This window comes from Glycine max, chromosome 7 (assembly GCF_000004515.6).
Source record: "Glycine max cultivar Williams 82 chromosome 7, Glycine_max_v4.0, whole genome shotgun sequence".
Taxonomy (NCBI): Eukaryota; Viridiplantae; Streptophyta; class Magnoliopsida; order Fabales; family Fabaceae; genus Glycine; species Glycine max.
The window spans coordinates 19,843,942-19,868,751 of NC_038243.2; the positions used below are offsets into that span (position 1 = coordinate 19,843,942).

Sequence of the window (24,810 nt, forward strand, 5' to 3'; positions counted from 1 at the left end):
TTTAGCCTGTATTTGGCCAGTTTCATGATTCTCATCATTCCCTCCTTCTTGGAAAACATTTGTCCTCAAATGTTCAGGATCATCACCGGGTTCAAGTACCACTTCCTTCCTTTTCTTGTGGGCTTGCTTGACATAGCTTTCATTCTTCTTTGCAATTTGCACCTTCACTTGGTCATACAATCTTTTCACATACTCAACTTTGGCATGTGCATCCTTACGTTGAGTCTCTTGGGGATTGCTTTTGTAAGTTGGCCTGTTAGGCAATGAAGCTCCGGGGAGGAGATCAACTTGATGTTCTATGCCTCTTGAAGGTGGTAGTCCATGAGGAATCTCCTTAGGAAAGACATTTTTAAATTCCTGCAATAATGGTTGAACACTAGGAGAAATAGAAATAGTAAACTCATTAGAATTATCAGTAGAAATTTTACTGTCTTTGCAATACTGTAGATTGAGTGGTTCATGAGCAGGTAACACTTTCGTCACTTCACTCGCCTCTGCAAAATAATTAAATTTTCTCTCATGTGTATCACTCTTTTCCTCGGGTGTATCACTCTTCTTTTTCATATTCCTTTGTGGTGCCTCACTATTTTCTTTCTCTTGTTCTCTCTTTTCTCCCATTCTGATTTGGTCATCACACACTTCTCTAGGGGATAGAGGTTTAAGAGTAAATGAAGAAGATTTGGCTATTCGTCTGTAGGGCTTTTCTTTGTTACGGTTCAACAAACGTTGCATTTGTGTAGTCCACGCATCCAGAAATAAGCGTTGAGATTCGTCCAGTTGATGATATACACCACCATTGTCACCAGCTCTTGCCATGATTAAGGAACAAAGAATTTTGCAATAAATTAAAAAAAAAATTCAGGACCTCACCACACTCTACTCACGTGTTTCACTCTTTGATGGTAGTTCACTCGTGTTTGATGCTCTCAATATAGGCTTTTGTGTGATGTTTTCACTCTTGCCTTTTACCACTCACTCCCTCTTAAGTTCCTGGATGGATCGAATTAGACACACAAGGTAATATAAAATAAAAGGAAAGACAATATAATTATCAGAGTAACAGATTTGATTTGGGATAATAACTTGGACTTGATTTGGATAGCAGATTGGATTTGATTTGGATAACAGATTAGATTTGGATAACAAATCTGATTTGGATAAAAAATTTGATTTGATTTGATTTGGATAATAGATCAGATTTGGATAACAAATTAGATTTAATTTGGATAACAGATATGATAACAAATAAGATAACAGATAGGATAACAGATAAGATAACAGATATGACAATTAAACTTCAAATGCTCATAACTTTTGTTACGGTTGTCTGTTTGAGGCCCACTATATATCAAAACGCTCAGAATTCAGAGGAGAATCTAGATAAGGGGATTTGGTACACGATTTTCTGCCAAAAAAAAGCCTCTAACTGCCTCAATTTCGTGTTCAAAGATCAAACACCCACTTTCTCTTTTTTCTTTTTCTTCTTTTCTTCTCTTTTTTTTTTTCAAAATTTCTGCAACTTTTTTTTTTAACTTGAAACAGAACTCAAACAATTTTTTTTTTTACACAAAGTCTGAAAGACACTAGAAACAAGAACACAAACGTGACAAGAACAAGAACGAAACAAAGACACAAACAAGAATGCAACAAGACGCAAACAAGAAAACAAATAACAGAACAAGGACAAAAACACGAACCTAGACAAATTACAAAGAAAAAAAATAGGATAGGATAGGATAGAACCTGTATCAAGAGCCGAAGCTCTGATACCAGATGATGTGAACCTGAGTAGGAGTGGATCGTTTGATACAGGCTACGGAGGTTTGGATGACGCCACTTCCGGTGAAGGAAGATAAGTCAGGGTAGACGCCACAAGGATTACCTTGATAAGTCTGAGATTGGTTCAACAAGGAACTCAGAGAGAAACTCTCACCCAATTTTATGAAATGTCAAAAGTTTCTTATTCAAAACAAAAACCCATACTTATAGTGTAGCTGAACAAAAAGATAAAAATAGGCATGAGCCTTTTAAACAGTTTGGGCCAAAATTACAATAAAAATAAATTATAACTAAAAACTTATTTAACTTGGGCCTTCAAATTAGTTTGGGCCTTCAGCAAAAATTAATAGTCTCGATAGTGTCTCTGCCTCTGGGCCTTCATCCTTCTCCACTTGGGCCTTCATCCTTCTCCACTCGGGGGCTTTGTCTTTCTCCACTTGGGCCTTCGTCCTTCTCCACTTGGGCCTTTAGCCTGTATTTGGCCAGTTTCATGATTCTCATCAGCAGGTGTGCCTTCCATCATATTCCTGTCCTTTATGTGATGGAGAGGAGGAAACTATTGGTCATGTCATGTTTGATTGCACAAGAACTAGATGCCTTTGGTGGGAGATTTTGAGATGGGCTGACAGAGTGGGTCCCTTCACCATTGATCCTAAAGATCACTTCACCCAATTCTCAAGATGGAGTAGCAAAAGATGTATAGACAATAGATGGGCAGTGCTTTGGATAGCTCTATCCATGACTATTTGGAAACATAGAAATTCAATGGTTTTTAATAACCAGAATTTCAACTCCGAAAAAGTCATGGATGAAGCTTTATTCCATTCTTGGGCCTGGTTAAAATGTATGGACAAAGATTTCCATATCCATTTTAATCAATGGTCCACTAGTTTGAGGGAGGAGCTGTCTTAGGGATTGATTTTTTGTTTCAGATAACGTTATCTTGTATTTTTCAGATGGGTTAGGCAATTTTGCCTTGTACTCTTTTTCCTGTATGCAGTACTCCTAGTACTACAATATATATAAAATTATATATAGATTTTTGCTGTGCAAAAAAAAAAGAAACTTAATGACAGAAATGACAGTTAACAGTTACAAAGTAGGAAACATATCATAACAGGGGAGTTCATGTCCACCTCAAATGCAATAAACAATGAAACTATAACTGATAGAACGAACGCAGGCAGAAGGTACCTTAGATTGAACAACACACGATGCTGGCCTCTGTGTTCTGCTGGCAGGAATGACGACCTGCGATTAAATTAGGGGTCTTTGGTCTGGTCATTTGACAAATAGTATAGATTATATATATATATATATATATATATATATATATATATATATATATATATATATATATATATATATATATATATATATATATATATATATATATAACTATTAATTTAATCAAGGGACGAAATTAAGGTTTAAGGATGAGAACCTGCAGAAAATCACGGTGCTGCGTGTGACTTAGCGAGTTAGGGTGTTGCAACTGGAGGATAAAAAGCACAAATTGAGGACCAGAGAGAGCTCAGAGCTGTTCCAATGTTGTTGAAGACAAGATGTTTAGAAATTTTTTTGTTTTAATTTAGATCATTAAAATTCAAAAAGGGGTAAAAAATAATAGAAAAAACATTGTGGCAAATTATAGCCGCCAATAAATGCTAAGACCAAATAAACCACAACTGTATGCTTTGTGACGTTTATAGCCAATCAGTATTTTAATTTTTAAACCGCCGCAATGTATATATTGTGTTGGGATAAAACACAACAATCCATTTTATCCCACAAAATAATGGCCATACCATAAAAAAAACAGAAAGAACTATTTATCACTTTATCTTTATCATGAAAATTTAATTGATTTTTTTCACCATCAATCTAATCCAAACACACTAGTAAGTTGAATTCCAAAGAATTCCTATGGGGGGGAAAACCAGATAGTAGGAAGATTGCTTGGATTTCTTGGAGCCAGTGCTGCTCTCCTAAGCATATGGGAGGGTTGGGGATTAGAGATCTTCCAAGTCTTAACAAGGCTCTGTTGTTCAAATGGAAGTGGCTGATGTTCCACCAACCAGACCAGCTTTGGACCAGAATTCTGATCTCTATGTACAATGGCTGGAGGGGATTGGAGTATGGTCCTCGAAAGCAGTATTTCTCTACTTGGTGGGCTGATTTAAGGGCCCTCTTTCAACAGCAAAATGTGGTCAGTGCTGATAATCAAATCAGGTGGAAGCTGGGGAGAGGTGACAAATTCCTCTTTTGGGAAGATCCTTGGGGTGATGAAGGAGTTCCTCTAAAGGATCAATTCCATGAGTTATTCAGTATTTCTTCCCAAAGAGATTTAAGGGTGGCAGAGGTGGGATCCTGGACAGAGAATGGATGGGTCTGGAATATGGTTTGGAGAAGACACTTGTTTGATAATGAGGTGCAGCTAGCCTCTATTTTCATTGATCACATCCACCAAATCAGAGTTAACAACAATCTCAATGATACCTGGGTTTGGGGAGCTGAATCCTCTGGGATTTTGTCAACTAAATTTGGTTATCAAGTTATTAAATCTGAGATGGTACATTCAAGGTCTGTACCTGGGATTCAAGAAACTTTGGGAGATCAAACTTCCTCCTAAAGCCCTTTCTTTTGTTTGGAGGTTATTATGGGACAGACTTCCCACGAAGGACAACTTGATCAAGAGGCAGATTCAGGTAGATAATGATTTATGTCCCTTCTGTCACAATCAACCCGAATCCGCATCCCATCTATTTTTCACCTGTGGCAAAACTATGGCTATATGGTGGGAATACCTTTCTTGGGTAAAGGAAGACAAGGTGTTTCACTGTAGGCCTTTGGATAATTTTATCCAGCACTACTCCTCAGCAACTTCAAAGGTTTCTAACACAAGAAGGACAATGTGGTGGATAGCAGCTACAGTATAAATTTGGAGGCTCAGAAATGCTATCATTTTTCAGAATCAAACTTTTGATCTCAATAGGCTGACAGATAGCACTTTATGCTAACTAGGATTCTAAATTTTGGGAAACTATTCAAGATTACGAATTTTATGTTATTCCTGGAGTGGATATTATTGTCCTACTTTTCTCTATTTAAGACAACAACCTTATTTCTTAAGGATTGAATTTTGATTTGACTTTAAATGCAGGACCTATCAAACTTTTACAATGGGTTTGGTATACATGAATGAAAATGGATGAAAGTGTGAGGAATGAAAAGAGATGAAAGAGAGTAATGTATACTATTCTCTGAGTGGCTGTCATTTGTTTCTAAAAGGAAACAGCATACTGACTCAATAATTATAATATAAACACAAAAAACAAAAAAAAACATTTGCATTTGGATATACTTATTAGTATAAATATGATAATCTGCTCCTAAATACACCATAATGATCTGATATCCTACTGTGGGTCGTGTTGAAACATTCAAATAGGATCTAAGTCAAAATGATTTTACAAAAAGAATCCCTTTGCAGAGGGAGCCACAAATTGTAACGCAGCAACTACAGAATCTACAGAAACACCAAAGATACACCAACTTACCAACCAATAACACCCCATAAGAATTTTTTTTTTAATCATTTGTAAACGCACAATCAAAATTAATAATCAAAAAGTACCTTGTGCCAGCAATAGATGCAGAAGGTGGTTCAGTCCTTATGGTCTTCAATTTAACCTTGTTGAGTAAGTCTTCCAATTGATCTAAGTTCCTCTGAAAAATGTAACAAAAATAATTCAAACCCAAAGTACACAACGCAAATAATTATCCAACTCGAATAGCAGTTATTGGACTCTTAGTTTGAGCTGTGTGCTTAATTACTCCAATTTGCTGACTATGTAAATGAGTGAAAAACCTGTATACATTGTTGATCCGATAACCAAGTAACACATGTTTCCACAAAGAAAATAAAAGCGAAGCTAACTTTTTCTGACTAAGTAGAGAAATGCCAAAACAACACATAAAAAATGGAAATACTTATAAAATCAATGATTTTAAACTGCATTAACTGCACTTTTACACGTAAACAAGAAAAAGAAAAAGAAAAAACACATGGTCAACAAAAAAAAAACAAAAAACAGGTTAGGATGTTACCTCTTATAATCTAACCACGTTCGGATGCTTCAGCAGCTTCAAGGTGGATATTTCCCTCTTTATCTGCTATGAAAAAATGAAGATGAGAAAACTGATCTTATGTATTAATTTGAATCATAAATTATAAGCAAAGAGAGGTAAAGAAACAAACAAACATAAATTTGCACAAAAATTGCCAAACAAAACCCAATACACTGTAAGAGTTTTTAACACCCAAATTTCCAGAACATTTTGGCACATTTGATTCATGCTTCTCATTTGATTCATGCTTCGCATATGTAATAATGGAAGAAAATAATCGAAACCACAATTGCATATGTAATAAATCCAACAACCTATGCTCGAAGTGCACCAATCCAGATAACAAAAACGCGAAACCAAAACAACCAACAACATCAACTTCGTTAGTACTCTGACTTAACTAAACCCTTTGGCCTTCAAATCCTTTTCGCATATTCAACGATGACATTGTTAGGGCAACTCAAGAAGTCGATAATCACATTTTAAAAGTCTTATATTATGAAACAAGAACTAAAAAACTTATATTATGAAACAAGAACTCAAAAACTTCGACATGCTTACCTTCACACAAGCAAGGTCACGACACCACTCCAAAGGGCACGAGATCGGATATGTGGTGGTGGTCAGAACAATGGCTAGGGTTTTTGTTCTTGGTGGTCGAAAAGGCAATGTGACGGTGGGCACGACGGAGTCGTCGCTGGGATGACTTCAGGCAACAGAGCGCTCAGGTATTAGGGTTTTGGTATAGCTTTTTCGAGGACGCGAGAGTGTTGAAGCATCGTGAAACAAGGAGTATTTAAAGAACAAAATTAAAGACGGTGCACACGTAACACCGTCTTTGTCTCTGACCACAACTACGACGGTGTCTTCAAACACACCGTCTTAGATTAGTTCCACCAAAGCTACAAACGCGGCGTTTAAGTGAAACGTCGTCGTATACGAAAGGCGCCGTATATAAAACTTATATATTTACGAAAATGCCACCGTGTGCATTACTACGTCGGGTAATGTATGACCGACGTAGAATGTGCGTCGTAAAATACAATATTTCTAGTAGTGTTTATTTCATTTAGATGTTGTTTACATTGAATTTATGGAATACTCTTCAAATGGCGGTGGTTTTTTATGCTTGGTTATAAATAGATGAGGCTCAAAACTTGAATTTTTGTTTAATTTTGAATAAAGCTAAATTTTTTGGACTAAGTCATAGCAGAGATTCATGTTTCTAACTGATTTCTAGGGACTGAGTTAGCTAGATAGTGTGTGGTTGTTTGTGTGAAGTTTAAACATCAAGTCACAATGATTTTCTTTCTCAACCCTTCTTTCTTTTTTTTACAAGTTGGAGCCTAATGCAATAATCACTAAGTTCTTCTTCAGTTTTGCAATTTTTTTTAGTGAATCGAACAAAAAGTAGGCAAAAGAGAGACTAAAAAATAGATTTATGCTCATTTTAGGTTTCTGTAAAATCTATGTTTCATTTCAGTAAACAATTAGATATTACTTGGAAAATTGGTTATGTTGAACTACATTCTACATCAGTGGATATGTTAATGTTTTTGCCTATTTTAATACATGAATATTTTAAAGAAATGGTTTTTTTTCTCTTATATTTTTTCGTGACCCAATTGCTCCCGTATTTCTTACTCTGAGGGATGTTGTCAATGTTATCAAATCGTGAATCGGCAAAGCTTCTTTGGTAGCAATGTAATTAATACATTTAATTCATCTTTTATATATTGATATTTATATGTAAATTTATTATTTTCATAATTATACTAAAGTAAAACTTAGGTAAACTTTTTTTCTTTTATAAAATTAAGATGAAAAATTTACACTTTAACTTACCGGAATGAACAATTAACTTGAAGCTATATTAAATTATTAGAGGAAAATTATTTTTTCATTCATTGTTATAATAATTTTAATTTAATTTATTTTTTCATGTTTATTATCATTTAACCTATTTAAAGAATTATTTTTTAGAGAATTTTATATTTTCATATACTTTGCATCACGTACTCAAACAAAACTGTTATTCTTTTTTAAATGTAATAATGCTAAAATGTGATCATAAGTGAATTTTTTTTATCTATATATGTCATTTAATTTAGGTTGGTTAAACATGGTATAAAAAGGACTCAACAAACAAAAATTGGAAAATTAAAATGACAAAAAATTTGATTATCGATTTTTATATGAACCATTCACTTTACGATATTATTATCAATATTGAAAAGTACTGAATATATTTAAAAAATATAAATATTTGTTTATGCATTGATATAGAAATTATATATAAAAAAAACTTTTTTACACTTTATTCCTGGGGTTGAATAATTAAGTAAAAAAATTTATATTTTATTCGTGAGGATAAACATTATAGAAATATTTTTTTCCAAATAATCAAATATGAAAATTTATACTTTATGAATAAAAATAACTTTATTTTGTTGCAAATTCAAGTAAGAAAATATATAATTTATCCAAAGGGATGAACAATTTATCTAAAACCACATTAACATTTAAATTATCATAGGTTAAGTTAATTTTTTTAATTCATTATTATAATAATTTAATATTAATATATATTTTCTTGATTATTATCTTATATCTTATAATATACAAATTTAATCAACTATATCATTGTGCGACGCACAAGTACGCACACTAGTATGTATGTGCATGTATATGTGTATATGGGAGGATAAGCCATTTGGGGCTGCACTTTATTTACATATAAAATTATTAACTATTGGACTTAGTTGAATTTGGGAAGAAAGTTTGAGTTCAAGTGGCATATAAGTTTATTCATGTTTGTTAAGGAGGCTACAATTGAGAACAACGAAAATGCCTCCCCCACCAACGATTAGTCTAGAAGCAAAATTCAAGCCATTTGGGGCTGCACTTTATTTACATATAAAATTATTAACTATTGGACTTAGTTGAATTTGGGAAGAAAGTTTGAGTTCAAGTGGCATATAAGTTTATTCATGTTTGTTAAGGAGGCTACAATTGAGAACAACGAAAATGCCTCCCCCACCAACGATTAGTCTAGAAGCAAAATTCAGAAACCCAATCATGTGGCCTACACAACTCTCCAAATGATCTTAAATTCGTACACCCCAATAAACCAAACGTTGCTCCATTAATCTCCAATTTACCATCAATTCCTGCTTCTGGTACCATTATAACCTTTTTAGAGAAATTGGATTGCTCCACGACCTAACAAGAAGGAAGTCGAGATGGAAGACAACATGGGAAAGAGAAAAATAAATTGAGTTATTTTTATTTTTAATTTATGTTACTCTAAATCAAGTAAGAGTGGCTTTTTTGTCCAAATAAAAAGGTATTAAATGTTAACATACACCTTCTAATTTTTAAATGAGTCTATGTTAGCAATCCATATATATATATATATATATATATATATATATATATATATATATATATATAACATTATAATCTCAAGTATATAAGGTAGCAATCACAATCAATATCATAATTAAAGTAGGCTCTCTTACACACGATTGTCAACCATGACATTACATAAACATTATAAAAAGCGAAGTAACTCTTATCTTAATCCTAAAAATATAAGGTGAGTTGGATGATTAAGAGAGATAAAAAGATGGAAAAGTTTGCAGGTTTGGTTTTATCTTAATTTCACATAAATTACACCTATCATGGTAACTATCCCCATGGTGTTATGATTGGTATGACATTTTTTTTATTTCTTAGTGTAATATCTACCATTTCCTAATTATGTTGTCTATGACCTTCATAGGGTATCATTGCAATGTCTAAAGGTTTACCCATACTATCAAGTTGATTTTTACCTAGTTCGAAAGATAAGACAATTATCTACAACTTTTATATTGATCTCAAGATCTAGTTTTATAGCCTACTATGCTGAAAACTGACAAGAACATGAAATTATTTACAAATTTTAATAACTTGATCTTTACTCACTAAAATAGTCATATCGAGGGTTCTAGAAATTTGTGTTGAGTAAGACAAAATCCATTAGTTAGCTAATGTTTAGTGTTGCAACTTTCATCAGACCACTTTTTCAAATTCACACTTTAAAATTGAGTTTTATATGTTGTAATCAATTGCACCCTTTGTAATTAATTACAATAGAACTAGAATCCAAAACCAACTTTGGAACTCAAAATATATTAGTTGCAATACCTTTTAATTGATTAAAACAGAACTAGGATCAACGAAGTAGCCTCTGGGACTCAAAGTAATTGATTGCAAGTCTTTGTAATAAATTATTATAAACGTAGAGCAAAAAATCCAACTCTAAGAACTCATTTTTTCTATTCAAAATGTAACATAATTTATCAAATTGTTAGTAGTGGTGAGAAATGAGATCCTACACCATAAATCTTGTTTTTTAACAACCCAACACCAATTTCAAACATAGGAACTTCCAACAATAAATTATATTATCCCAGCGCAAGATACATATAAGAAAACACAAATTAACACATTAAACAAAAATTACATGGTTCAATTTTAAAGAAAACAAAAAGGGGCAAAAACACCCAAATCCCACAAAACCCCAATTCAAAAATAAATCCCAAATCAGAAGAATCTCATGACAGTATAAATAGATTGCTTTAGGATATTCACAACCCATCCAAGAAATTAAACGTACAATAAACTTATACCTAAGATCATGCAACCTACTCATAGCTCATTGCCATACAAAGCAGAGAAGGGAAAGACAAAACTTACTCCCCTTTACATTAAGAAGTAAAACACAAGAAGAGGCACTCCTCCACTATTGATTCACAGTTTTGGTTACACTCTTTGCAACGATTCTTTCATTGGTTCTATGCTGACACAATTCGAGAGAAAGAAGTTATGGTTTAGTTTATGGGAAGAAAATGAGACTTTTCTTATCTTGGGTGAGGACATAGGTCTTTTTAATGGTTCATAAGAAAAAGGTCCACTAACATACATAAAACTCAACACTTAACTTGTTGAAGCATGTTCACAATGTTCTTCTATTTTTTCTTGTCTATTTACATAAAACTCATTTTAATTTTCTTTAGTTATAAACCCAAGTATCACTTATTTAATTAATTCATAGAAACAATTTCACAATATTTATATCATTTAAAACAAGCTAAAAGATAATATTTAATATATAAAGTATTTAGTAGCAATAGAAAATTTTCAATTATTTACATAAATATTTCATGAATGTTAGTGGGCATTTTCCTTATGATCCATTAACAAAACTTGTGTCCTTACCCAAAGAGAAGAAGAGTCTAATTTTCTTCCCAAAAACAAAACCCAAGCTTCTTCTTTTTCTTGGATTGTGCCACCATAGAGCCAATAGAAGAATTGTTGCAAGGGGTCTTACTAGAATTGTGAATCAAGATTGGAGGAGTACCTCTTCGTGTGCTTCTCATGAGGTAATGGGAGTAGGTTGTCTCTTTCTCTTCTCTCATATGTATGGTGTGACACCCTCTACCCCTCACATATATACTAACAAAGGAATAAAAATTCAAATATTAATTAAAAGTTTTTTTTAAAACATTTTAAATACAAGTCTTTTAAAGGGATAAAAGGTTCACATTCACTTTCTTCTACATCATATAATAAAGTCATCTCGGTTCAAACAAGACCATCTAAGACTTTATACAATTAATATAAAACCCTATACCCCAATGTCACATCCTATCAGAGCGTTGTGTCTTGACGTCCTTCAGCACAAGATTCCTTAAATCAATTCACCTAATCATCTGCTCCCCCGAACACAAAGTTCAAGATCATCATATGATCCAAACACAAACAACACACGGGGAGTGAGTTATCACATTCCTAACTAATAGAGAAACAAGACAACTAGATATACATATCATATAAACCAAATAAAAGTTACTTACACGTAATTCACGTAATTCCACCACTTTGTCATTCAAAGTTCACTTTTCAATCATCAATCACATTACACAAGAATCACACGCTCTGATCAAGACATAATAACACGTCAATTTCATATACACAATTAGCAAGCGTATGAGACAGTTATGCTAAGACTCAAGCCTATATGCAATGTGGTACCATGTCAATGAAAAACCACCCTGGGGCGCTTAGGAGTACATAACAAGACGCACCACACAATGGGTTTGTCAGATCACTCTCACTAAGTAAGATCATAGGGAGACCAGTCAGGGTCACGATGTTTTGCGAGAATGCTCCAACCATATGGGATCAGCATAGGCTTAAAGGAACACTCAAACTCGGTGACCCCCAAGGCCTACACTCCGAAGAGTCCGTCAGGGCCTCTCCCTCCTGATTCAGGTCCAACCCCTAAAATCATTTTAGCACACAGACACTGCTCGTGAATTATACAATACTCATGACCTCACACTCGTGTGTTAAACACGTACAACATATTGCGCTACAATTTAACACTGGTTCCTAAATAGGAACCTACACTTTCTCTTTAACACTGGTTCCTAAATAGGAAACCTACATTTTCTCTTTAACACTGCGTATTTACACTTTTCTCAAGATAACACTGGTCGGGTTATTGTACAATTCATAGCTTACAACACAAATAATGTCACATCAAGAGTTAATCACACACTTATTCACAACCAAAACTCATTCACAATTTCACATCTCATAATGTCACAATCCATCATCACATATTTTCACGTATCTCACAATTCAACACCTGTTCTACTTTACATTTTTACTCAATCTCAATAACAATATTATAATCTCAAGGCAACATATTATTCCACAATTCATCACATATTTCATTTATAAGCACTGCTCATGAATTATACAATACCACGACCTCACACTCATGTTTCAAGCATGTTTAACACAATTGCACTACAATTTAACACTGGTTCCTAACTAGGAACCTACACTTTCTCTTTAACACTGCGCATAAACACTGGTCGGGTTATTGTATAATTCATAGCTCACAATATAATTAATGTAACATCAAGTGTTAGCACATCCACTTATTCACAATCGAATATCATGTCCACACTTTAACATCTCATAACATCACATCAACCATCTCATAACATTTCCAATGATATTCATAAGGTACAACATACACATGTTCATGAAATTTAACCATAATATTCTCAAACTCCAACACTTAATAATTTTTGGAATCATACTATAACACTCTACAATATTATTTACATAAATTATTAATATAAATAACTACCTCTATATATACATATAAACTAGCATACATCATATTGAATCACAAATTACAAAGTAAGCTTTCAATGCACAAATTCTAAATAATTATATGAACACTTTGGTCAATTTCAATTATGATATTAATTTTTTAAATTATATATAAAAACCTAGACAGCAAGAAAAAGAGAAAATACAAAATCAATATCTCTCTAAATTTCTCCTTACTTTATTTCATCAATTCATATTAATTAGAAAAAGTACTCGATTTATAGGGTTCACGCTCAACATAATAGCATATCAATTTCACAACAATTGGTTTATCAAATATATATAATTCACTATAATAATTATAAGGATAAAATGAAAATTGCAAAAATACCCCAAAACTCATTCCAATTGATATCTCTAAGGATCCTTACACATGTTCTCACTAATTCACAATTGTGAATAACTCATCCATTACCTCTAAGCGGGCTCACGTGTCTTCAGCCAGCGATAACAGCATCTCTAGCGGTTTCCTAAAATTCCTCCAATTTTTTTTTCTAACTGCTCCGATAGAGTTCCCAACTGTCAAAGAGACAGAGAAGGGATTGAAGCCTCCACTTGTACTGTCATCATGCGATTTATTTTTCTCCACCCACAAATATTATCCGCCAATCCCAACGGTTAAAGCGTGCTAAACTGAATTTCGAACAACATATTTAAATTTCATGAAAATCCAACGGTTAACGAAACCGAGATCGTAGTTTTTCCGAGACAGCTCTGGGTTTCTGCTGGAAAGGAAAATGCTACAATGTGAGGGGTATTTATCTTAGCTCAGACATAATATCGAAATTCCCAATGGTGAGAATGCTCGGAAGTGGATTGCGAGCGTGGTGCTCAAATTTCACGACGATCCAACGGTGAATGAGTCCAAGATCATCATTTTTCTGAGACAGGTTAGGTGGCCTGCGGGAAAAAGTGAGGGTTTTGGGAGAAGAGAGAAAGAACGAAATTGCGAGGCAGAGGAGGCTGAGGAGTCAGTTTGAAAACTAACCTATCATGTTGCTATTTATAGCTAGGGGAATTTTCGACCTATTATTTACTCTATTTATTTATTTATTATTTTATAAAAAAAAAACTTGATTTTATTCTCTATCAAACAAATAAATAAAATACCCTTTTCATTTTTTCTCAAATCATTATTTTAATTAATAATTATATCTCCTTATTTATTTATTTATAAAATCTAATCATTATTTTTAAAATTCTATTTATTTATAAATAACAATTCTTTTTAATCTAGTTTACAAAAATTGGGATGTTACATATGGAAATGAGTCATGAGGAGGTCGTATGATCTTAGGTCTAAGTTTATTGTATGTCTAATTTTTTGGACAAGCTGTAAATACCCTGAAGCAATCTAATTTATATTGTCATGAGATTCTAATTTGAGATTTTTTTTCTAATTGGGGTTTGGTAAGGTTTGGGTGTTTTTTATCCTTTTCGTTTTCCTTAAAATTGAACCATGAAATTGTTGTTTGATGTGTTAATTTGTGTTTTCTAATATGTATCTTGTGTTGGGATGATATAATTTATTATTAGGACATTCTTATGTTGGAAATTGGTGTTGGGTTGTTAAAAAAAAATTAGGGTGCAGAGTCGCATTTCTAACCATTGTTAACAATTTGATAAATTACATTACATTTTGTCTAGAAAAAATAAGTTCTTAGAGTTGGATTTTTTGCTCTATGTTTGTAATAATTTATTACAAGGACTTGCAATCAATTACTTTGAGTCCTAGAAGCTACTTCGTTGATCTTGGTTCTATTTTAATTGATTAGAAGGTATTGTAACTAATTATTTTGATTTCCAAAGTATTTTGGTGGATTCTAGTCCTGTTGTAATCGATTACAAAAGGTGCAACTGATTACAACAACTAAAACTCAATTTTAAAGTGTAAATTTAGGAAAGTGATCATGAAAATTGTAGCCCTACCTGTTAGCTAACCCATGAATTTGGTCTCTCCCAAAAAAAAAATTTAGAACTACCAATATTATCATTTTAGGGAGTAAAGGCCAAGTTATCAGAATTTGCTAATAATTTCATGTTCTTGTTAGTTTTATGCATAGTAGGATATGAAACTAAATCTTGAAGTCAACATAAAAGTTGTAGATAATTGTCTTATCTTTCTAAAAAGATAAAAATAAACTTGATGGTATGAGTAAACCTCTAGACATTACAATCATATCCTATGAAGGTCATAGACTCATAATTAGAAAATAGTAGATATAACACTAAAAAATTAAGAAATGTCATACTAATCATAATAACATGTTGATAGTTATCATAATGGGTGTACTTTATGTGGAATGAAGATAAGACTTTCTTCTCTTTTTGTAATGTTTATGTAATGTGATGTTTGAAAATCATGTATATGTGTGCCTACTTCAAATATGACATTTGTTGTTACCTTATATACTTACATTGAAATTATAATGTTATGACGATGTATATATGTATATGAGGTGAATCAAGTCATATCATTGTAATGTGTTGTAATGAGAAGTATGTGACCCAAGTTCATGTGGAATAGAGACCATCATGTTGTGATAGTGTGAAAATACAATAGATATCTTGTATGCCTCATGTACAATATATATCATATTTTTCGAGCAATGTGATTGAGCTTAATTGAAGAGGGCACAAATGAGTTAAAGCATTACTATATCCTTGGGGTTGTTAATTGATTTGAAATCTTTATGTGGCTCATGTTGATCTCATAGGTTGGATTATTCTTGCAAGATGTGACAACCTTGATGCACCTTCGACAATCTCATCTCAATTAGAGTGTGCTGTTGAGTTTCTCATGGTGTGAAAATTTGTCAATTTCATGTCCTCGTAATATTTCGCGATGTTTTTAACTAGTACCACATGCATATAAAGTCATAAGCTAAATTTGCATCATAATGCATGTGTATATATGAGAATGTACATGATTGAGTGATTATGGTATGATTGAATTGCCAAGTGTAAGGATGTATGCTTTTATCTTTATATTGTATATAAATGAGGTGAGACGTATCTCACTCCCTTTCTTATTTGCATTGCTTGTGTTTAGGTTGATTGCCATATGAATGTGATGCTTAGTCAAAGGTTGATGATGTTGCAAGAGGAGAGGCTTAGACCTCATTTATTATACTTTAGGATTATATCTTATTATGATATATAGTGCTTGATAAACCGTGATGTCAAGGTCAAACTTATGATTATTTCATTTGGACTTATATTTCAAACTTGTAATAGTTTACTTATGAATTTGTATGGTGTTTGGATTGTCCAAATGTTTATTTAGTTTTTACTCGTATGTGATATTTGGGAATGCAAAAGTATGTGACGTGTAACATTATGATTTTCTTAATTATATGATTTAGTGATTTTAATTAAATTGAAAGAATGAATAATTTATTTTCTGTTGTTGAAAAATATAAATTAAATGAATGATGTTTTATGTTTTTTATGAGAAGTGAGTTGTATTGGAGGTTTTGGCTTGGGTCGTGGGCTATTGTGGGAGAGGCCTACTCCTCATTCCTTCTATTCCTTATAAGCCACCCTTGAGCCAAGAGAGACACTTTAATTCTTTCCTCTTATGAACCCTAAAGCTCTCTTCCTCTCTTCTCTCAAGAGCTCTCTCACTCTTTCTCTTTTCTCTCTTCTCTCAAGAATGAGACTTGATTTTCCCTTCAAGAACACTTGTTCTTCCTTTCCCTTGAGCTTGAGACTCCTTTTTTTGAAGTGGTGAGCTGTCTTTTTCTCCCTTTTCTACCTTCCACAAGGTGACCCATTTGGGGTTTTGATTTCAAAATCTGAGTTGGTGTTGTTTTGATTGATGATTTTTGTGGTTTTGGTAGACGTGTTGGTGTGTTTGAGAAGAAGCTTCTCTGTTGGGCACTAAGGAATTTTCTTTCTCCACATTATACCCAAATCTCAAAAGCTTGGATCTTCAATAGGTTATGAAAGCTTTACCCTTTTCTATGTTTTGGTTGATTTGGATTGGTTTAAAAAAATAGGTCGAGAATGAATTATGATGCATAAAAATGGTTGATTTGGACTAGTTCGAAATTGTTCTGCATAATTCTTGTTGGGTGCAACTTTTGGCTCATTGGACTAGAATTCAACTTTTTGAAAATGTTGTCTCTAGCTGGTTGGGCACCACGATTTTGGCTTGTTAGGCTAGAATTCATGTTTTTTAGAATGTTACTTTTGAAACATTCTAAATGAATCATGACTTCCTTTACTCACTGGGCTAGAATTTAGTTGTGTTGAAAATCCTCTTCAAACACTTCCACTTTTTTATGATTCAAATGACATCAAAATGTTTGTGCAAATAAAGTAGGCTTATTTATACGATGATTATGTTGTTCTTGAGGCGTTTATATTATGGTCAAGTGGTTTCATTGTTGTTACAATAATTATGTTTTGATGAGGCAAATGTATTATTTTTTTAGACGTATATGAACTATTGATGAGATGATGATGGGTGTGATGTGATTTTGGTTTGGAATCACCCCTATATGTTGGGAAGAGTTAACTCTGTCCTTTGGGAAGTTTCTTTTATGTTAAAAAAGGTATACTTGGGAGGGTGAGTTTCACGCCAGAACTTCGCCTCACTAAAGCGACCCAAGGGTCTTGCTTAATGGGGTATGCTCTCGAGTACCACCTCTATGTTTTGACTTTGAATGACGTGTTAGAGTGTTGAGAACTACTTCCCAAAAGCTTTAGTGACCCTTTAATGGATATGGAATGGGTTTTTCACTACTAAAAAAATGAGCTTTAACATCACCCTTTTAAAATCAGTTATTTGAAAATCGACGTCGTTAAGCACTTACAACATCGGTTTTCAAATAATCGATATTAAAATCACACTAAATTTAGTTTTAATATCGATTATTTGGAAACTGATGTTGTAAGTGCTTAACGACATCGGTTCTCAAATAACTGATGTTAATATAAACTTTTTTTTTTAATTATATATATTTTTAAAAAAAATCATATATTGCGTTATTAATTATATTTTAACTAAAAAAATATAATAATTAATAAACAATAATAAATTCAAAAGGTAAGCATTTAAAAATTAAACTAAATTTTTAAAATCAATTTCTTAATTTTAGTTTTATTATTTCATGATTATCATTTAAATATAACACACATTTATATAAATTATTTGATATTAGTTAATTTGAAAATAAAAAAAAAACTGTTTTTAATAATAGAGTTTAACTTTTATAGAATTTTTATAGAATGTTGGTAAAAAAAAATTATATCGTAAAAAAATTAAAATTTATTATTAATATATATTTATTTAATTATTATAAAAATAAAAAATTAGTTTTTTTCTTCTTAACAAGGTAAATGGAGAATATTGTTTAAAAATTCAATGAAATCCTACTATATTTATATTAACGTATTATCTTTAAATTTAAAGTAAATTAAAATATTTGTATATATTAATTTGATTTATTGAAAATATATGTTATAGTGGTTTAATTTAAATAATTATAGTTATCTCATATATTTGTAGAATTTAAAATAAATGATATTTTCATTATTTTTAAACAAATTTTTTAGAACAAAAATAAAAATATTTTCATGAGACACGAAAATTATGTTTTAAGTCTTTAAATTTAGAGTTAATTATAATCCACATGTAATTTATTTTTATTACATTTGTCATTTTTTTAATTATTTTTAACCTTATTTGTTAATTATGTTGGGTTACAAGTGTGAGGTGAAGTCCCACATCGGGTAAAAGTGGAAAGGTTGAACACCATATAAGTGAGGAGAAGACCCATAAACCTGAGCCTTAAGGTTTTGGGTTAGAGTGTGGTGTCAGGTCTCCTTATGTGGTGGCTTGTGGTCCACAGGTGTACCCCTCGAATCTCCCCAACAATTGGTATCAGAGCCGATGGTTCAAGTTGATGACCGGCTCAGACGAGTATGCAAGTACCACAGGTGGCCATGGCTATACTCGTGGATGATAAAGACTTCCGCTCGAGGGGGAGACTACCATGTGGAAGAGACTCACACTTGAGGGGGAGATGTGTTGGGTTACAAGTGTGAGGTGAAGTCCCACATCGGGTAGAAGTGGAAAGGTTGAACACCATATAAGTGAGGAGAAGACCCATAAACCTGAGCCTTAAGGTTTTGGGTTAGAGTGTGGTGTCAGGTCTCCTTATGTGGTGGCTCGTGGTCCACAGGTGTACCCCTCGACTCTCCCCAACAAATTATGTGAGTTTTTTTGTTAATAAATTTAATAAAAAATTATTTAGGAAAAAAAAAACAAAGAAAAAGAATTATATTTAAATAGTGATGAATTTTTTTTTGTCAAAAGTTATTTTAATACTCAATTAAATATTTTTTTTAGATTTACTTAATAAAACTTTAAATTTTAATTCACGAACTAAGTTTGAGAAGAGGAAGAGCATATTAGATCTGGTAACCACGACACACTCAAGAGGAACAAAACACGCCAACAAAATAAAACATAATGAAATATCAATTAAATTATTAAAAAATTATTAAATTATTTTCATGAAATATCAATTTTCTTTCATGTAGGAAAATTTAATGGGTTATGTCAAAAGTGGAAAACATAATGAACTTGTCAATTGATAATGGTACGGTGACATCCTTAAATGTGTTTTTCATGAACAATTATATGTTATCGTATTAAAAGTAAAAAATATACCTGGATATTAACATGTGGCGATGAAGATAATCAAAGATTATTTAATACTAAAAATATTATATATAAAAAAGTATTTGACAAAATATAATATATTTAATTTAATATATGTAATCATGTAGCTTGGATAAAAAGTTGTCATTAAAAAACAATATATATATATATATATATATATATATATATATATATATATATATATATATATATATATATATTAATTTATTTTTTAATTTATAAAATGGAAAAAGTATCTGAGCAACACGGGGTATGAACACTAGTTTTATACATCCAAAAACCTTGAATTCTATTTCTATCTACTGTTTCATAAAAAAATAAATCATGAAAAACATGAATTTTAAGATAATTATAATTATACTATAAGTCATGTGAAAAAATAAAACAAAAAACTAATCTTTAATTCAAGAAAAAAAAGCCAACAAAAAAATATTGAAAGTTGAAACAAATTCAATTATCGGAATAGAAAATTAACTCACATTATTAATTATCGGAATAGAAAATTCAACACTATACTCATAAACATACAAAAAGAATGAACTTTAAAATGATTAGGCTAAATTTTTATTTTATTTTTTCTTTAATAATTGATTCATAATTTTGTTTTTTTTATTTTTTTTTGTGACTTTAGTATTTTTTTCTTTAAAAAAATTACAATTTTAATCTAATAGACTAATATTCAATTTGCATATGTTTATTTCTTTTATTTTTATATTTATTTAATTAAATTATTTTTATTGTACTTTTAGTTAATATGTTAGCTAAAAATACTTGTCAAACATATATTAAATGTATATTCCATTTTTGAGTGAATGGCAACATAAAGGAAAAGGGTATTAAAAAAACAAAACAACAGCAGCAATTAACTAAATGTCAAAGAGGGAAAATAAAGTTTTATATTCTTTTTTCAGAATATCAATTTTTATTTTAGATACAGACAATTAATGAGACAATAAAAAGTTTTGTTTTTAGAGAGAGAAGTAAAATGAGAAAATATTGGTCATGATTATTCACAAATGATAATATTGTTTTAATTAATTTAATTTTTAATATTCTATTTCAATTACAAAGTTGAGATTGGTTCCTATTCCATTTTTATTGTACCTTTTTCGCTTCAATTCTACCGCTAACGCAGCCTCTTATTACCCGCAAAACAAATTTTAATTTTATTCTTTCTTTCCTTCATCCAACAACAACAGAGTCACCCACTACGTTCTCTAAAATTCACTCCCAAACCCTAAACCTCACAACACATAGAGGTTCGCTTTTGGTCAGTTTCTCCGCCATCGCAGTAGCACTCACAGCTTCACTAGGTCATTTTTTTTTCTCCGTTACCGATTTCACTACACACACACCTTATTCTTTCTTTCCATGTTCTGTGTTCGATTGGATGCGCCCTTTGCAAAAAGGTTTCGATTTTCCTTTGACTTTATAAATATGCTTTTAACTATATTAACGGTGGTTTTTACAGGAAGTAGCTAGTCCATTTGATTACTGTGATATTGTCACCTCAACCACTCACAAAAGTCTCTGAGGTCCAAGGGGAGGTATATCTTTTATAGAAGGGGGGCAAAACCAAGGAAATTTCAGATTGGTGATTGATGGGACCGACAATCATCTTTTGCTATGGGATCTAACAGCACTTGGCTTAATTGGTAATTTCCTCAGTCAGCCTCATTTTTTGTAGTTTAAAATCTTGGGCTTTATTCAATTAATTGCAAAGTAGAAAGAGCATATATATGGATTAAAATTTTTGATTGGTTTAACTATTCATCACCTAAAAATTAGATAAACTATTAGTATTAACTCTAAATCATAGTTGTTCTCTTTCATAACTACCCTTACAGTATTCCATAATATCAGAACAACATAGAGTATATGATAGAGATCGAAATTGGCACGTTTTAGGGTGGAAAAAATTGTGCCTACTTTGGAACTACCTGGACCATACCTTTGGTGCACCGACTTAATGTTTAGAACATTAGATGATAGCCTGATAGAGGCCTAAACTTCCATAACTAATACCAGTCGAGATGGTAAACATGAAAGCAACTATGATTTGTTTACATAAAAGGAAAAAAATTCATATAAAAGTTTTTTACCTTGTTCACTTTGGAATAATGTTACATTGGAATAATGTTACATTGGAATAATGTTAGCTCGTGGTGGATTGGAAAAAAAGTCCTATCAATGATAGCAGGAACAATGAGATTAGGAATGTAGATGGGAAGGAAGTATGTTTAGCATGTAGCTCATTTCAACGCCCCTCTGACATTTTTAGATTTTTAATAAATTTATGGAAATTGAGTTTTGATTTACCTTTTTTATAACTAAATATATTTGCTTGTGCTTATTGGTTGTGGCGCTAACATTATAAAAGGAAACAAATTTTTTTGATGCTAAACGGCCAGTTAGTCCTGGAATTAGAGAAACTAATAAAAAGTCCCTCAAATTAATCTAAAATATAACTTTCACCGGTCAATGTAGTTAACAGTTAACACTACTGATTTAGCAAGTTAAGTGCCATGCAAGTATTTCATGTCATGTGTCATCCCAATTAGCACCGACCAAAATGAACAATTTAATTATTTAATCACATGTTGCATGACCTCTTTCTTGGTCTCTACCTTCCCTGATTATGTTTCTCTCCCCTCTTTGAAGGTCTGTTTCTCTGTTCGTATATAAAAATTTGATTTTGCATTCACTTGGATTGAAATGCACCAATACACACAAATAGACAAGTACATATGTCGCAGCAAAAACACACATCCATAGTTCGCGGGTCTAAAAATTGTAACTTAACATTTATAGCATATTCTAAGGAAGAAAAAAATGAGGAAAATATGGAGAAAAGAGCTAACATGAAAAGTGACTAATTTTTACTATTAATAGTTGCCTAAAATTTTGTCAAATAATAAACAATATTGCATATATCATATAAAAGTAAATATAACAATAAATAAAAATCATTTACTTCTTATTTCTTTTAATTAAAAGATCATTCATCATTTTACAAACTTGTTTTGAAATTTCTGAATTTTATAATATAAGATGAGGATAAAATATATGAAATTATTGACTTCTTTATTCTTGAAGAATGAAGAAAGAGTTTTTTAAATTGTCATACTTTAGTACATTATAAAATTAATATATTACACCTAAAATTAATTTATCTACTAAATTTTAAATATTATAAATCCTTAGATGACAATAAATAAAATTATTTTAAAAAAAATTAAAATCAATTAGAAAAAATTTAAATTATAGTGTAACATATATCTATAAAGAAAAAAGATAATTAAAAGAAATTAAACTAGCAATCCAAATCCTATAAGATATATTTATCAATAGATAAAACTTATTATATATTTTATATGTTTTGAGTTTTGATTAGACAGAAAACATATAAAATAAACTAATGAAGTATATTTTTTTGGTTTAGAAAAAAAAGTATATTAATATTATTGATTTTTTTTAAAACATAGAACACTAAAACCGTAAAAATCTAAAAAGGGGTACACTAAGGGAGCAGCAACGTGAGTAAACGTGGACACATAATTGAAAGGAGCATGGGAGAGGGGGTGACAACATAAAATTCAAAAAGGAGAATATATTATACAAGTGTTTTTATACATACCTTAAGAACATCCTGGGAGTTCAGGGAGGTTACTACCCTTGCCGATTGCCGATTCAATCTTGAATTGAATCACCTCTCCTTGACAATTTTGGTAACTATTAATTTTTTTATTAGTCAAAATCAAATTCGGATATCAGAAAATTTCATATAATTTAATGAACAGAGTTAGATTTTAACTACATGCCCACTATTCTTGTATATTTTAACTTAAATAAAAAATAGGAATTCTTCTTCATTTCTTCATAAAAAATCAGTCAAATAAAATATAGAAGAGCAGTGGGCATGTAGTTTTATACAAGTTTTAGATTTTTGCCTGGTAACTTTTCACATATGTATGTTACGTGAATTTTATGAATATGTAGGAATTTGATGTTCCTACTTATTTTTGTTGATACCGTGTAAACTCTAAACTCTAATTAAAAGGTTTCTCCGCTACTAATTTTGTTAGTCCATACATACTTCATACTATTCTTGGCTGTATTTTAGTTACTATTATCAATGAAATGAGGTAATTCCATTTCTGTCAAAAAAAATTAAAAGGTTTCTTTTTTATATAGAAAATGGTCTATCAAGTATTTTTAGTACGACTTATGATTCCTTAGGGGAGTAACATTCGATTTCTCGTGTCACTATCTGCATTTCGGTTGATATGATTTAGAGTTGAAAGTTATTCCTTTCGACTAAAAGATGCATGCAAGAGTTGAATTAATGCAAGATGTTTTCGGTATGTTGTTTGCTTATGTCGTCCTATTTTATAAATATTTTTTAAATTATGTGACACTGAATTCGAATGTCATATTTCAACCAAAGAGTTGTACTATTTATGTTTAGCCGGACAATATATTGAATTTCTCTAAAGTTTAGAGGATATAGTGCACAAATTTTAACCCTTTATTATAATATAATGGTATAGTAGTACAAAAAGAGCTACCAATATTTTAGAGGTTTATTTTAACTAATGTAATACTTCCTTTAGTCCTTTATATATAAGTAGCATATTGATATCTGTTTTTCAGAATGATGATTGATGTAGGTGTTCATTCAGTTATTTCTTTGATTCTTGCTTTCATTTTGGACCGTGCTGCTCATCATCACAGGTACAAATGTTTGTTACCAATGAATATTTTTATTACGTGTTCACTGCCATTAATGACAATTGATATATGCTATACAAATTGTGTTCATGATGAGTGAACCTTAGATTCCCATTTGAGATTGGATGCAATGATTCTTGCGGACAGTTTGCATTAATCATTGTATTCAATCTTGAATACATAACAGGCCAGACAACTACCTTAAGGGAATAATTAACAGGTTAGTATTGTTTTCA

At 31.4% G+C, this 24,810-nt stretch overlaps 1 long non-coding RNA gene across 2 annotated transcripts; it reads left to right on the forward strand.

Annotated features, from left to right (window-relative positions):
* Positions 1 to 20,960: 20,960 nt before the first annotated feature.
* LOC106799464 (uncharacterized) lies at positions 20,961 to 24,575 on the forward strand. 2 transcript variants are annotated; one of them, XR_005892257.1, is made up of 3 exons: positions 20,961 to 21,156; positions 21,315 to 21,498; positions 24,514 to 24,575. It is a non-coding gene; the product is annotated as an uncharacterized lncRNA (long non-coding RNA). The 2 variants fall into 2 exon arrangements; XR_001389204.3 differs by having other exon boundaries at positions 20,965 to 21,156; positions 24,497 to 24,556.
* The last annotated feature ends 235 nt before the right edge of the window (positions 24,576 to 24,810 follow it).